We start from the raw sequence: 16,254 nt of genomic DNA, 5'->3' as shown, positions 1-16,254 counted from the left end.
AGGTCAGGAGTTCGAGACCAGCCTGACCAACATGGTGAAATCCTGTCTCTACTAAAAATACAAAAAAAAATTAGCCAGGCATGATGGCGCGTGCCTGTAATCTCAGTTACTCAGGAGGCTGACACAGAAGAATCGCTTGAACTTGGGAGGTGGAGGTTGCAGTGAGCCAAGATCATGCCATTGCACTCCAGCCTGGGCAACAGAGCAGAGAGAGATTCCATTTCAAAAAAAAATAAAAAGAAAAAAAAGAAAGAAATGGAAACAAATAATAAAGGCAAGAAAATAAATGTAAATGAACAAAATTAAATTGGTAAAATAATAAAAAAAAAGCTAGTAAAACCAACAACTGCTTCTTGCCAAAATTCAACACGTTTGGTAAATCTCTAACAGCAAGAGATAGTACATTTTACTAATGTCAGAAATGAAAGGGCAGGGGGAAGCATAAAGTTATATTCTGTTCGACCTTGAACAGAATATAAGAAAATGTTTTGAAGAGCTTTATGTCAAAACTTCACCACACAGATTAAGTTAACAAATTCTTTAAAAGAACAAAGTAACAAAGTTCACCAGGAATAAATAAATAACCCAGATAGCCATATATCTACTTTACTTAGTTTTTTTTTTTTAAATCTTAAAGGTATGTTGAATTATGTCAATTGCTATTTCTGCATTTAATGGGAAAATCATATGACTTTTCTTTAGTCCAATGACAATATAGAAGTCACTGATCGACTGTTTTTCAAATAATAAACAAAACTTGAATTATTTTTCTTGCTCTGTCACCCAGGCTGGAGTGCAGTGGCACAATCTCGGCTCACTGCAAACTCTGTCTCCTGGGTTCAGGCAATTCTCCTACCTCAGCCTCCCGAGTAGCTGGGATTACAGGCAGGCACCACCAGCCCAGCTTATTTTTGTATTTTTAGTAGAGATGAAGTCTCGCCATGTGGGCCAGGCTGATCTTGAACTCCTGACCTCAGGTGATCCACTGGTCTCTCTCAGCCTCCCAAAGTGCTGAGATTACAGGTGTGAGCCACTCTGCCAGACCCCAAACCTTAAATTCTATGGTAACCTCTAATTTATTCATGATATATATTCCTTTTTAAAAATATATTGCTGATTTGACTTGCTCATTTTTTACATTATTAATACTAACAATTTTTGTTTTTTAAAGACTATCTTGTTTTGCTACTAGAATAATGCTAGCCTCAAAAAATAAATGAGATGAATTATCTGATATATTCAGAATTTCAGGATAAATATGAAGAAAAACTCTAGCTCTTATAATCAAATGGTTAAGAAAACAAAGGTAAAGGGAAAATCTTGAAGTCAATCAGAGAGAAAAGAAACAATTTATACCAGGAAGCAAAGATATGAAATAAGCAGACTTCGCTTCTGAAACTATGCCAGCCAGAAGACAATAAAGTTGCTTATTTGACATCTGGAAAGCAAACACAGAAACAGCAACTCTCCACCCACAATGATGCCCTGTGAAAATGTCTTGCAAATAAGAAAGGCATATGCTTCTCAGATGACAAAAGCTGAGATAAATTATTGCCAGCCAACTTGCATGAAATGAGATGTTACAGCAAGATCTGGCAAACTGAGCATGATATCAGATGAACTTCCGAAGCAAAACACACAGACACACATACACATGCATAGACACGCAAAGGCATTTGGACACTGTAATAATGTGGGTAAATATAACAGACTTTATTTTAAAAAATATCTTTAAAATATAATTGTCTTTGAAATATAATTTACAATGTGGGTATATAGAACAGATTTAATTTTTAAAAAATCTCTTTAATATATAATTGAAATCTCTTTAAAATAAATTTTTCCTGCTGCTTGGGTTTCTCTGAAGCTTCAGGAACTCTGGTTTATTATCTTTCACCATATTTGAAAAAGTCTTGGTCTTTATTTCTTCAAATATTTCTTCTGCTTCATTCTTTCTTCCCCTCCTGAGATTCCAAGTGTATGTATTTTCAATGATTTGGTTGTTTCACAACTCTTCCGTGCTTCTGTTTGCATTTTAGCTTTTTTTTTTCCTCTTCGTGTTTTAATTATTTTCAAGGTTATTGATTTCTCTGACTATTCTGCTGAAAAGCCTGTTGAAGTAATTCTTCATTTCTGATATTGTGTTTTTATTTTCAGCATTTCCATTTGACTCTTTTTAAACTTTCATCCTTCATTCTGAATTCCTCCCATCTTTTAATGCATGCATTCACCTTTTCCACTACCTGATTCCTTCAGCATATTACTCATTGTTATCCTGTCTGACAGTCAGTCTCTGGACTGTCTCCATGTCTGCTTCTCTTCATCCTTTTCTTTCTTTAATATACGTCCTTTTACTTGCTTTGTGTGTTCCATAATGTTTAGATACATGTGAGACATTGTTAGTAAAAGGAAGTAGTTGTAAACAGTTGAATAAAACTGAGACTAGATGACTAAAATTTATGCCTGGAGGTTTTCTGGTTTTTCTTCTAACAGGCAATTTGAAGGGAAGGGTTGAGTAAATCTAGCCTGTAGCTGAGCTGGTTTTGGGCTTTTTGGTGGCTAGGTTCCTTCTGTGTACCACAGACTTCAAATTTCCTTCGTGCAAACCACTTCTATCTTATGCTTAATGCATGGCCCAGAGTGCTAGAGGCTTTCTCCTAGAATCCTGTTCTACCGCTGGCTTTCTGTAAGCCTCTACTCCTATACCACATCGGTGGATTCTCTCTGTTGCCTTCCCTTTCCTTTTGTGATAGGCTGGTGATGTTTGTTACTGAGAGTAAGGTTTGTGGTGGGAGCAGAATTTTCTTGGCTCTCCTGCTGCAGCCTCAGACTTACATAGTTCCTGTCCACAGAAGCCTCAGCAGTATTCCTTTCTATTCCCAAGTGGCAGGCAGCCAATCCCCACCTTATACTCATGCAGAGCCTGGAGTACAAATGGGCATCTCCAAGTGCTCCTCGTCCACCCGCAGACCTAGGCAGGCCCAGCAGCCCATGTCACTAATCGAGCTCTTTCAGGTCTCTGTCCCCGTCCGCAGTCTTTCTCATGAACATGTGATGGATGCACATGGATAGGAACTAGTGAGGGCTCCTCTGGGCACACTGCCTGTGGGATATCCCTTCTCTGCAAGGGGCAGTAAATCAAACAAACAAGCAGAAAGAATGGACTTCCCATGTATCTGGTACTCCAAGGCTATTAAATTCACTCTTATCTGCATCTAGGTTTTAGAAATTTAATAAAATATCAGTTATATTCTTCTATCTGCTCTTATGGTGATCGTCTCATCCTTCTGCGTGCTGCCAAATGCAATATATTTCATGTGTCCCACCTCTCATCAGGAACCCATCACTCCTTAGGATTCAATTTCCTTCATTGCTTTGTGATCTCAGTTCTCTGATTGGCTCAAATAGAATTACAATTTGTAGATTTTTTTTCTACTTTTTTTCTCATTGCTTCAGTGAAAGGGATGCAATTTTTCAGCTTCCTATATCCTGATTGGCTTATCTTGAAAATTTCTTGAAGAATATAGGTCATTTAACTGTAGATATCTCTTAATTTGAGTTTTTCATATGTTTTTGTGTATCAGCATGGCATATGGTATTTATCACATTACTTGTGATGTTAACTTTGATTCCTTGATTGCTACATTTTTCTACTGAAAATTTCATTTTTTCCACTTTTTACGTAATGTTGCCATGGGAAATATTTTGTATATTTGTAAATATCCTATATTTCCTCAAACTTTTACCCACTAGCTTTAGCATGAATTTACATATTTTGCCTGAATCAATTATTATGATGGTTGACCACTTGTAATTTGCTAATTTCATGTTTCCTTATCCATTTCCTTATCCACTGGAAGGAAAAACTTTCCATTTATTTATTTATTTATTTATTTATTTATTTATTTATTTAGTTTATAACAGTATGAGCTTAAGAATTATTTATTCGAGGGCTATAATCCTTTGCTATCATTATTTTAGTATTCTAATTTTTTAAATAAATGAGATGGAGTTTCAGTCTTGTTGCCCAGGCTGGAGTGCAATGCCATACTCTCTGCTCACTCTAACCTTTGTCTCCTGGGTTCAAGCTATTCTCTTGCCTCAACTTCCCAAGTAGCTAGGTTTACAGGCACTCACCATCATGCCTGGTTAATTTTGTATTTTTAGTTGAGACGGAGTTTCACCATGTTGACCAGGCTGGTCTTGAACTTGATCTCAGGTGATCCACCCACCTCAGGCGCTCAAAGTGTTTGGATTACAGACGTGAGCCACTGCACCCAGAAATGTTCTAATTTTTCTAGGGTTGCCCAAGGGTACCACTTAGAGCTTGCCCCTGTGTCCTTTGACAAGCCCTATCATTCTTTACACTCTTCATACTTTCTGTTTGCTAAAAGATGTTCTAGACTCATCTTGTCATTTTCCTGCTCCAGCCCTAGAGCCAGCCATTTCTTCGATGAGTGCTCATTTCAATTCGCGGAGAATAGTATTTAGAAATCAAGATTATGGGCAGTCATTTTTATTTTTAAGGTAATACCCATAAAATAGGAAATGACATGAAAACAAATTGATAATAAGGAATTAACTTACATCTTGCCTGGAACATAAGAGATCCTTAATAAAAGTGTGTTGAATGAGTGAACAGTATTTTTAAAGTGGATTTTAATAGGTAGTCTGCGTTTGACAATTTGATGCAACCCTGCAGTTTCTCTCTTCTCACCAAATCTCTTGCAAGAATAATTTTAATTCCCCCAACTTTCAGATTTAAGTCTGTCACTCGGTTATTCAAATATGCTATCATGTTGTCATTTGCACAAAATCTAAACTTCTTGGCCTAACATTAAGGCTGGGATCCTAGTTCATATGTAAGCATCTATGATTTTACTAACTATGTTCCAATAAGAATTTGCGAACAACCAAAGACATCTTTCTCCATCCCTGTTTTTTCTTATACTGTTCCATTGGTTAAAAATATATCTACCTTACAGAACAAATGTTACTCGTCTGTGAAGCTTTCTCTGATTTCCTCTAGCTTGGACTGATTTACACATTTTCAAACTTATAAAATGATGATTTTTTAGTTTACCAGCATTGGCTAATCTCTCACAGTCATCTCCTCTAAGAAGCATACTAGATTTTTACTACCTTTGTAAATAACATTTGCATAGATGGACCACTTACCACTTTGCCAGGACAGATGCATTAACTGCTACTTGGAACCAGCTTATCATCATTTTGAGAAAAAGGTTCATTATTTTAAAATGATGAAAGTATGCACTTTATTATCAAAGAGTTTTAACATCTATAAAACATATTAAACATAACAAAAACATAATCATATATTGCTTAATTCTGTGATACGCAACTAGCTAGAAAGATATATTTATGTCCATTTTACAAATAAGGAAACTGTAAATATTGACATAGATTGCAAAGGTCAAGTTACTAACAAGTGGAGGATCCAATTCTAAAATCTAGACCAACTCCAAATCTTTTTTCCCTTCTCCCACACCAGAAAAGCTCCCAAAATTTATAATAAACAGACATGAAAAAATACAAAAACAAAAACAAAACTATTAATGCTTATTAAATGGAGTATGGAAGGAGTAAATGATGACAGGATTCAAAATCTGACCACTAATGCTTATCTAAAGAAGGCATAGGCTTATTAGATGATCTTGTATTAAGTTAATGCAACAAAGGTAACTTTATATGCTGAAGTTCATCCAGGCCACATCAAAAGGCAACTTTAAAACAATCAGTAGGAATAAGCTTTGTAGCTCAAACCTCCCTTCCTATAGAATGCCTTGTCTAAAACTCCCAACACTGGCTTATATGCCCTTTTATGAGCCTCATAGAACCCTCCCTCTTTATCTTTATACTTTTACAGATATCATTGCATTATTTTTTCTCTTTTTTGTGTCTTTCCAGATAGAATATGAACTCCTTCTTTAGAGACTTGACCATTTTTGGATTATTTTGCATGGTACTGAAACCACTGAGAGCGCATGATAAATATGTAATGAATGTTCTTGTGACCTGAAAATCTTCTCATGCATTTGTATTTAATCTGCCTAGTGATCGAAAGTAACAATAACTACAATATTTGTCATAATATATCCACAAATCTTCTGTAAACATTTGTGTTTTCAAAATGTCAGGTTTTTTTTTTCAGAAAGAATAAATGAGTTTTTTGAATTGTCCCTTTCTATAAAAGAATTAAAGCTATTAATAGGTATATTTAAACTATTATCAAATGATATGTATTATTAGATACAACATTAAGGGAGATTGGCAGATTGGAGCAATTTCTGTTGCACTGAAGAATACTTGTATTTCAAAAAAGGTCCTTGAGTATTTTCAGTATTTGCCTTCATTATAGTAAAGACCAAATGCAGTGAGACTCTCTAGTTTCCGTTTATCTTCTATGTGTGATTAAGGGAAGCAAAATACCATAGTGCAATGCTTTCACACTGTTTTAAAACAGAAAAGCCTTCTAATAAAATATTGCATGAAAGATAAATACAGAAAATATATTTGGAGTTCTAGTTTGCCCTGATTGCAATGGAAGTGAGATTTTATTAGATGTATTCCTTCCTACTTCACACACACACACACACACACACACACACAGACACACACACAAACACGCACACACAAGCACACGAGTCTCTTAAAGTTCAAGGCAACTGCAGGGTCCTGCATAGTGGAGACTGAAAACATTTGCACTAGAATGCATTAACAGGTTATTAGAGGTTGAATAATGCACACTCCATCAGGTCATTCATGATTCTTAGTTTTTAAAAGTCCTCTAGGTAAATCCCAAGATTTTACCAGAAAACTGGTTACTCTTTAGGGTCTCTTTAAAACATATGACTGTAGTATTATTTCCCAAAGCCTATGTTTTTCTCATATCTTTGAGATGTTCTTATTTTTCTTCTTTACTTCATTTATCTTCTCTTCATTTTATTTCTTTTTCTTTCTAAATAATTGAGTCCAAAAATATTACGTGGAGCACATTATAGGTGTCTGTCCTGGGAGGGGGCTGATTGTGGCAAAGAGTGGGAGGCAAAGACCAAGGGGGATGGGAAGGCATCTTTATAGGATGATGGCCTCAGAACCCATGAGGGAGAGAGATGGCCCAGCACAGGTGCTGGAATAGGAATTTGATGAAGAGAACATCCTTATGGTAGAGTCAGAGCAGCAGGAGGTACTGTAACCTGAGGGGAGTTACAAGTGTATCCACACTGGAGACAGAGAGCAGCTCAATGAAGTAAGTCTAAAACTACCAAAGGATATTTTGGTTTCTCCAAAAGGCCTAAAACTTCTTAAAGACATTGTGGTTTCTCCATGACCTGGCTACTGCTTCCTTCTACCTGTCCCTCTACTTACTGTATTTCTACCTCACTAACTCTCCTTCAGTTTCTCGAAGGGCCATACCTTGTTCAATGTTGTTCACTTTTATGCAATTTAAGAACTCCTTCCTGGAACTCTCTTCCTGCCATTTCCAATTTAACAAACTGCTAACTATGCTTAGAGATACACTTAAACGCCATTTCCTTAAAAAGGTTTTCCAAGCTGCCAAATTAAATTCAATTAGACTTTATTGTTGTTCTTTCTCATAGCACAGGGTTCCTTTCTATAATAGCTCATGTTTAAATATATAATTATATAAGTATTTAGGTAACTAACTGATTTATGTCTATATCCTCTATCCAACTACAAGTTCTCTGAGAAAAGGAACAATATATGTTTTGCAATCCACAGGGAAGTGTCTAACTCACAGCAGGTACTCTATGCATACTTTTAAAAAACTTTGATTATTAGATGAATGTTTGTTGGAAAGATGGATGAGGAGATGGATGAGAGTGAATGAGTACCTAAAAGCACATTTGAACAAATAATTTTACATCTTGGGACATGTATTAGTCTGTTTCAACACTGCTGATAAAGACATAGCCAAGAATGGGAAGAAAAAGAGGTTTAATGAACTTAACAGTACCGCATGGTTGGGGAGGCCTCACAATCACGGTGGAAAGCAAGGAGAAGCAAGTCCTGTCTTACACAGATAATGGCAGGCAAAGAGAGAGAGCTCGTGCAGGGGAACTCCTCTTTATAAGCTCATCAGATATTGTGACACTTATTCATTATCATGAGAACAGCACAAGAAAGACCACCCCCGTGATTCAATTACCTCCCACTGTGTCCCTTCCACTGCATGTGCGAAGTGTAGGACTTACAATCCAACATGGGATCTGCGTGAGGACACAGCCAAACCATATCTTCCACCCCAGCCCCTCCCAAATCTCATGTCCTCACATTTTAAAAATCCAAATCATGCCTTCCCAACAGTTCCCTAAAGTCTTATTTCATTTCTGCATTAACTCAAAAGTCCACAGTCCAAAGTCTCATCTGAGACAAGGCAAGTCCTTTCCACCAATGAGCCTGTAAAATCAAAAGGAAGTTAGTTACTTCCTAGATACAATGGGGGTACAGGTATTGGGTAAATACAGCCATTCCAAATGGGAGTAACTGGCCAAAACAAAGAGGCTATAGGACTCATGCAATTCCAAAATCCAGTTGGGCAGACAAACCTTAAAGCTCTAAAATGATCTCCTTTGAATCCAGGTTTCACCTCCTGGTCACACTGATGCAAGATGTGGGTTCCTATGGTCTTGGGCAACTCTACCCCTGTGGCTTTGCAGGGAACAGCCTCCCTCCTGGCTGTTTCCACACGCTGGCATTGAGTGTCTTAAGCTTTTCCAGGCACACAGTGCAAGCTGTAGGTGGACCTCTTATTTTTGGGTCTGGAGGACAGTGGCCTTCTTCTCATAGCTCCACTAGGTGGTGACCCAGTAGGGACTCTGTCTGGGGGCTTCGACCCCACTTTTCCCCTTTACAGTACCTAGCAGAGGTACTCCATGAGGGCCCCATCCTTGCAGCAAAAGGCTTTTCCATACATCCTCTGAAATCTAGACAGAGGTTTTCAAACCTCAATTCTTGACCTCTGTGCACTCACAGGCTCAACAGTATGTGGAAGCTGCAAAGGCTGGGGCTTGCACCCTCGGAAGCCATGGCCTGAGATCTACCTTGGCCCCTTTCAGCCATGGCCGGGGCAGCTGAAGTCCCTAGACTGCAAACAGCATGGGGACCCTAGGCCTGGCCCAGGAAACCACTTTTGCCTCCTAGGCCTCCAGCCTGTGCTGGGAGGGATTGCTATGAAGACGTCTGACTTGTTCTCGAGACATTTTCCCCATTATCTTGAAGATTACCATTCACTCCTCATTACTTACATAATCTCTGGAGCAAGCTTGAATTTCTCCTCAGAAAAAAAGATATTCTTTTCTATTGCATTGTCATGCTGTACATTTTTCAAACTTTTATGCTCTTCTTCCCTTATAAAATGGAATGCCTTTAATGGCACCCAAATCACATCTTGAATGCTTTGCTGCTTAGAAATTTCTTCTGCCAGATACCCTAAATAATCTTTCTGAAGTTCAAAGTTCCACACATCTCTAGGACAGGAGAAAAATGCTGCTAGTCTCTTTGATAGAACACAACAAGGGTCACCTTTGCTCCAGTTCTCAGCAAGTTCCCTGTCTCCATCCGAGACCACCTCAGCTTGAACATTATTGTTCATTTCACCATCAGCATTTTTGTCAAAGCCATTCAACAGGTCTTTAGAAAGTTGCAAATTTTCCCACATTTCCCTGTTTTATTCTGAGCTCTCCAAACTCTTCCAACCTCTGCCTGTTACCCAGTTCTGAAGTTGCTTCCACATATTTTGGTATTTTTTCAGTAATGCCCCACTCTACTGTTGCCAATTTACTGTATTAGTCCATTTTCATAAACACATACCCGAGACCAGGAAGAAAAAACAGTTCAATACATTTTGAGTTCCACATGGCTGCAGAGGCCTCATGATCATAGTGGAAGGCAAGGAAAAGCAAGTCACGTCTTACAGGGATGCTGACAGGCAAAGAGAGAGAACTCGTCTAGGGGAACTCCTCTTTATAAAAGCATCAGACATTGTGAGACTTATTCACTATCATAAGAACAGATGAGAAAGACCCTGCTCCATGATTCAATAATCTCCCACTGGGTCCCTTCCATGACACATGGGAATTGTGGGAGCTACAATTCAGGATGAGATTTGGGTGGGAACACAGCCAAACCATATCAGGATATTATTAAGAAAAATAGGGTGGTAGATTTAGCAGGCCACATCTTTTCTAAGATTATTGGTTCCAGAATTTTGTGTGTGTGTGTGTGTGTGTGTGTGTGTGTGTGTGTGTGTGTGTGCGTGTGTGTGTGTGTGTCCGGTGAGAGAGGGGAACGGGGAATTGCACTCAGACCAACAGGCATAATCTTTAAAGCAACTAGTACTATATCTCACACATAGTAGGTGCTTCATATGTCATTGCAATTGAAAAAATGAGTTTGTATATATAAGAAGCGAGCACTCTGCAGACACATTTTGTCCTGATCTGTTAGGGTTGATTATTAGATTCTTTAAAAATTTAATTTAAGAAGTAAACATTTTTTGAATACTGATATTGTTTGAATGTGTACCCCCTCCAACTCTCATGTTGAAATGTAATTCCCAGTGTTGGAGGTGGGGACTGGTGGGAAGTGTTTGAGTCACCGGGCAGATCCCTCTTGAATGGGTTGGTGCCCTTTTTGCAGTAATGAGTGCGTTCTCACTGTGCGTTCACAGGAGAACTGGCTACTTATGAGGATTTGGCCCTTCCCCTTTCCCTCTCTTTTGTTCCCTATCCCACCATGAGGACATGCCTGCTTCCCCTTTGTCTTCTGCCATAATTGTAAGCTTCCTGAGGCCATTAACAGAAGCAAATGCTGAAGCCATGCTTGTAGAGCCTGCAAAACTTTGAGCCAATTTAATCTCTTTTCTTTATATATTATCCAGCCTCAGGTATTCCTTTATAGCAACACAAATGGACTAACACAAATACTCTTGCGTTTTGTTTAAATAGAAGTCCCTAGAGCAGGCAGGAGAGCTCCAAATGTGAAAAGGCTCTGTCTATTCCCATCTTTATATAATTAGAAGCAACCTAGATTCCATGTTAGTTTAATGCTCTGCAGAGTAAAATGGCAATGATGGAAGTATTTTCAACTAGGGTCATAACACGAACTCTTTTATTTAAAAGAGCAACTTTTAGCTTCAAGCCTTCAAAAAATGAGGGCATGAAATATATTTAGTTGTCTTTATTCGTTATTTTAGTCCCAATTCTTAATTCTACTTAGTAACCACTTGGTAACTTTTAGTTTCTTAGAAATACACAAGCGTGAACAACTTCAAAGCTAAAATTCAACTTTCTGAGAAATGAATTTTGGAACAAGATCTTAATACTAATACAAAGGTAAACATTACATACAATAGTTTCCTTTCATCCCTGGTGGATATGGTCCAAGATCCTTATTAAATACCTAAAGCCATAGATATTACTGAACCCTACGTATGCTATGCTTTTTTCCTGTACATACATACTTATGCTAAAGTTTAATTTATAAATTAGATGGTATAAGGGGTTGACAACAATAACTATCAAGTTATTAAGTAAAATAAGGGTTACTTAAACACAAACCTGTGATAATGTGACAGTGGATCTGATAACCTAAGTGAATAATGGGTAGGAAGCACATACAGGGTGGATATCACTGGACGAAGGGATGATTCATGCCCTGGATAGGGCAGAGTGGAACAGCCCCTGATTTATCACACCACGCAGAACAGTGCACAATTTGAACTTATGAATTGTTTGTTTCTGAAATTTTTATTTAATATTTTTGGAGAGCAGTTGGCCATAGGCAACTAAGACTACAAAAACAGAAACCATAGATAAGAGGGAACCATTGTACAGGGCAATAGTTTGGTGCATTTATTTATTTTTGTCAATTTCCCATGGGATGGAAAAAAAAATCTGTGTATCTGAAATACACAAAATATGTTAAGACGACTATTTTTTTTTTTTTGCTGTGTTTCTTCAAATTTAGGACTTGACAAAAGTCAACTTTCTCTCTAGTATACATGAATACTTGGTCACATGTTGCAGTCTCTCTCCACTTACACTAGCTATGCCTAGAACCTTGCAGTGCTTAGGGAAGAATAATGACAGAATTGTGTGCGGTTCTATCACATTATTTCTTGGTGAAAATTGACCAGTGAGCTTAATTTCTCTCATCAGGAAGTCATCCTTTCTCACTTCTTACAGAAAGAAAGCAATGGAGGAAGTTATGAAATGAACTCTTGATGGTAACTGTAGAACAGGCACGATTTTAACTCAAATTTTATCCTACTTCTAATAATAATTCTTAGTGTTTTTCTAACATTCTATAGTTCATATGGTACCTTAATGTTTACTGAGATATATTTTGTGTTTGTTTATATAGGATTCTTAGAATGTTTGTGTGTTTCTTGTGTTTACCTACGTTAGTTTAAATCTTGACATTGCCCTCTTTTCTGATGATAACCTCAGTGCCCATTTATTGGGTTTATGCCATAAATAAATTCTGCTAACATACACACGTACACACACACAGACACAAAGACTTAAGAAAGAACATCTGAACATAATCTAAAATCCAATGACGAGGAGAGGACAAATACATAGACACTAATAACACAAGGCAAATGTGGCATAATGTGTCAAATAATTGACACCATAAAAATGCCCAAAATATTCTCAGAAGAATAGAAATAATTACTAGGATGCTTGAGCATCTATTAGACACTAGATACTTTGCACTATATATTTTGTTGGCCATTTACAACAATTATTCATTAAGATAAATGCCATATCTTTATTTTACAGATGAGATTTTTTTTTTAAAAAAGAACTGAAGTTTGTGAGGGACCAAAGATGAAAATTAATAAATGGAAGACTTGGGTTATAAAATCAAGGGTAAAGCCTAGATATGTGGTTATTTTAGAAAAGCTTCACAGGTAAGTGTCAGTGGAGCTGGGTTATTTGAGCTGAGCTGCGCCTTGAAGAACAAACAAAATTATAAATGGGCAAATAAGACAAAGTGCCTACACTCAAAGAGTTCTAAAACTTAGAAGAGTTACAGAAGAAAATGTGTTGCATGGGATATCAACAGTAAAGGTCAAGATAGAAGCCAAAGAAACACAGAGGGAGGGGATTGATGAAATGAGAGAAGGAAGTGCTTTTAGAGGAAGTTGACATTTCATCTGATTTATAAAAGGTATGTAGGTAGAGAAGAAAGGTAGGTGAAAGGGGTATAGAGCCACTTCTGACGGAGGAACTAGAAGGTACTGAGGCATTGAAATTCAGGATCACATAATCTTCAGAAAATAGAGTGTAGTTCATAATGGCTGGAGCCTGTAACAGCGATCTCAATGCACAGAGTGTCGGGGTGAGCCAGAGAAATGGTGAGGGAGGATGCCTGTCCGTGAGAAATGAGTCTTGTGCTTAGCAGCCAACTGGACCTCAAACGAAACTCTCTCCTTTACTCTATTCATTGGAATGTTCTAACCTTTATCTTTTTCCCCTTTAGGCATATACATGGAACTTAGTTACTACATACACATTCTGTCATTTTCATTTATTTTTAATATATTTATACTTGATTTAAACCAGAACCATTATTTCATGGGATGGAACTTCTTAAGTGAATCAATCTTAATGAGAGACCTTGATCTTGTCTCCAGTTTTGCAGGATCTATAATGTGATTTGATCACCTTCTCCAGGGATGAGCAGCCCCTAGGGGACTGCCTCACACTGATAAAGCTTACAAATCAACAAATTTGAGGCCAGTTTTATTTTATGTGATGTTTATTTACAGCACAGGAATGCCTCTCCATTGGCCAGAATCTGTTATTGGGCAAAGGAAATGTCATTTAGTGAGAACCTACTCCATACAATAGTGGACACTTTACTCATATTATTTAAACTAGTTTTCACCATAACACAGTGATGTAGTTCTTACTTTATCTTTAATAATACTTTCATTTTATAGACGAGAAATTCAAATGAGAACATTAAAAGATCTCCCCTCATCTCAAAGCTACTAAGTTTTGAACTCAGGAATCAAACCTAAGATCCTTTAACATCTACTTCATGCAATGGGCAAAGAACACTCATAGTGGCTAGAAAAAAATGATGATGATAATGATGACATAATTAAAGTAATTACAATTTATTGAATCCCTACTTGATGTGAGTAACACATTGCATACCTTATCTTTTGTAACTGTCAAAGAATTCTATTAGTTGGAAAATTATTTCCATTTTAGAAATGGGGAAACTAATGTTCAGAAACTTTAAATAGCTTTCCAATATCCAAACCCGGTTAAGTGGTGGGGCAGATGTTAAAACCATGTTTCTCTGACCATACAGAACTTTCATCACTAGCAGAGTAAAAGAAAATCTGATGAAAAGAATACCTGAGTATGAGAGTCAGAGGGAAGAGAATATGTTAGTTGAGAGACTATTCCATCTAGGTTGTGGGAAAGAACAGAAAACCATTGACACTCTCCCAGTGAGTACACTGATCGTGTATCTTTATAACTTGATGAAATAAACATTAACATTTTATACTGTCATTTTTCACCTTTGCTAATAACTCTTATCAGTCACAAAAAGCTTTGGTCACTATTTGTATTCATGATAGACCATATATGTTCTAATTTCAATATACATGTCTCACCACTTAATGGGAGAAATTTTAGGTATTGAGAAAAAAACACGTCTCAAACCTCAGCAAAATATTAATCCTTTTTGATACTTTAAGAATCGTTCTTTACCAATTAGTAATATTTCTGATTAACATCTCAATCAATGAAGTTGGAGTTTAGCCTACAAAACTGATAGATATATGATAGTATTACAAACTTAAAATCTTGTTAACTAGATTAAAAAAAACTTTAACAGACATTCCTTTCTAGTACCTAGACTAACACTCTTATTGAAATAGAGTTTTTTGTCATTTTTGTTCATTTTGTTTTTTACTATAAAGACACTCCTTGCAGAAGCAAGATTTGAACTGGCTTTCTCTAAAGCTAGTACTCTTATTGCAAGTTTGATAAACCTAGACCCTTGCTCAACATCAATACATCTGAGAAATTTTATCTAATGTTCCTTTTCTTCCCTTTAACCTAAACTCCTTGAAGAGGGGGTTGATTTCTTTCTACTATAAACCAGTTATCTGGTATGAGAGTTGGTAAAAAATAAGCATGCTTTTTAAATGTTAGTTGAATAAATAAATATTTGGATGAATTTATCTGCTTTAGATCTTGTTTCATTTTTACACTGCTTACACTTTGGAAAGATGTTCCAGATGTCCCCTCTCATTTATTTATTTTTATTCTTTGGCAGAAGTGTCTTTGGGGGCTGCTTATCAAGATTTCCTACTTGTGCCCTGTCTGACTTGGAGCTCTCCAGGCTCTGGTGAGTTTCCTCACCAGCCTGGGACACTGCCCTCCTTCTTCCTTCTCCCCCATTAACTCTCATCACATTTCGAAATAGGGCTTCCAATCCCTCTTTTAATATAGACAGTTTTTAACAGTGTTCTTTCTTAAACAGGAATAAATGGTTGGAATGTAGGCTATTTAGAGAATGTTTAAAACGAGTAAGAAGTAGCTGGGAGGTTGAGGAGAGGGCACTACAGTAATTGGGAAGAGTCTGACTTATGAAACATACAAACAAACGCATCACTTAAATGACAAAAAGCAAATCAGAATCATGGGAACATTTTGGGTGGCTGGCTGAGGCAATACCAAAACTTCAAGTGACGGGAATGGGAAGTTAATCAGAAAAGACTGCTCCTAGCGTGGTGAACCTAGCGTGGCCCCTGGAGGGAGGCTTTTTCCCAGCTGTCTCTCTGACTTTTCTGGGTATTTACATTCTCACTTGTTAAATCAGGGGATTATATTAAAGGAGATATAGGATTTTTTCAATTTCTAACATTTTATAGCAAGCTCTACGTTTCCAGCAGATTAAATTAATTATTTTGTTTGAGGGAATAGACTTAATCTCATATAGTTTGGTCTTTATATGTTTTTCTTCATTATTTAACCCATATTTATTCAGTGACTGAGGTTCGAGCACTGTGTTAGGCAGTGTGAAGGCAAGATGAGTAAGATAAAAGCACTGTCATCTAATGCCTCATAGATGAGGGGACCACAGCCTTATTAATAGTGACATAGCAATTAGGAGCAGAGGAGGTGGCTGGGAAAAGGAGGTAAGGAAGTAGGGGTGGAGATGGAACGAAAAAGA

This window comes from Saimiri boliviensis, chromosome 6 (assembly GCF_048565385.1).
Source record: "Saimiri boliviensis isolate mSaiBol1 chromosome 6, mSaiBol1.pri, whole genome shotgun sequence".
Lineage (NCBI taxonomy): Eukaryota > Metazoa > Chordata > Mammalia > Primates > Cebidae > Saimiri > Saimiri boliviensis.
This window is presented reverse-complemented; position numbering follows the sequence as displayed.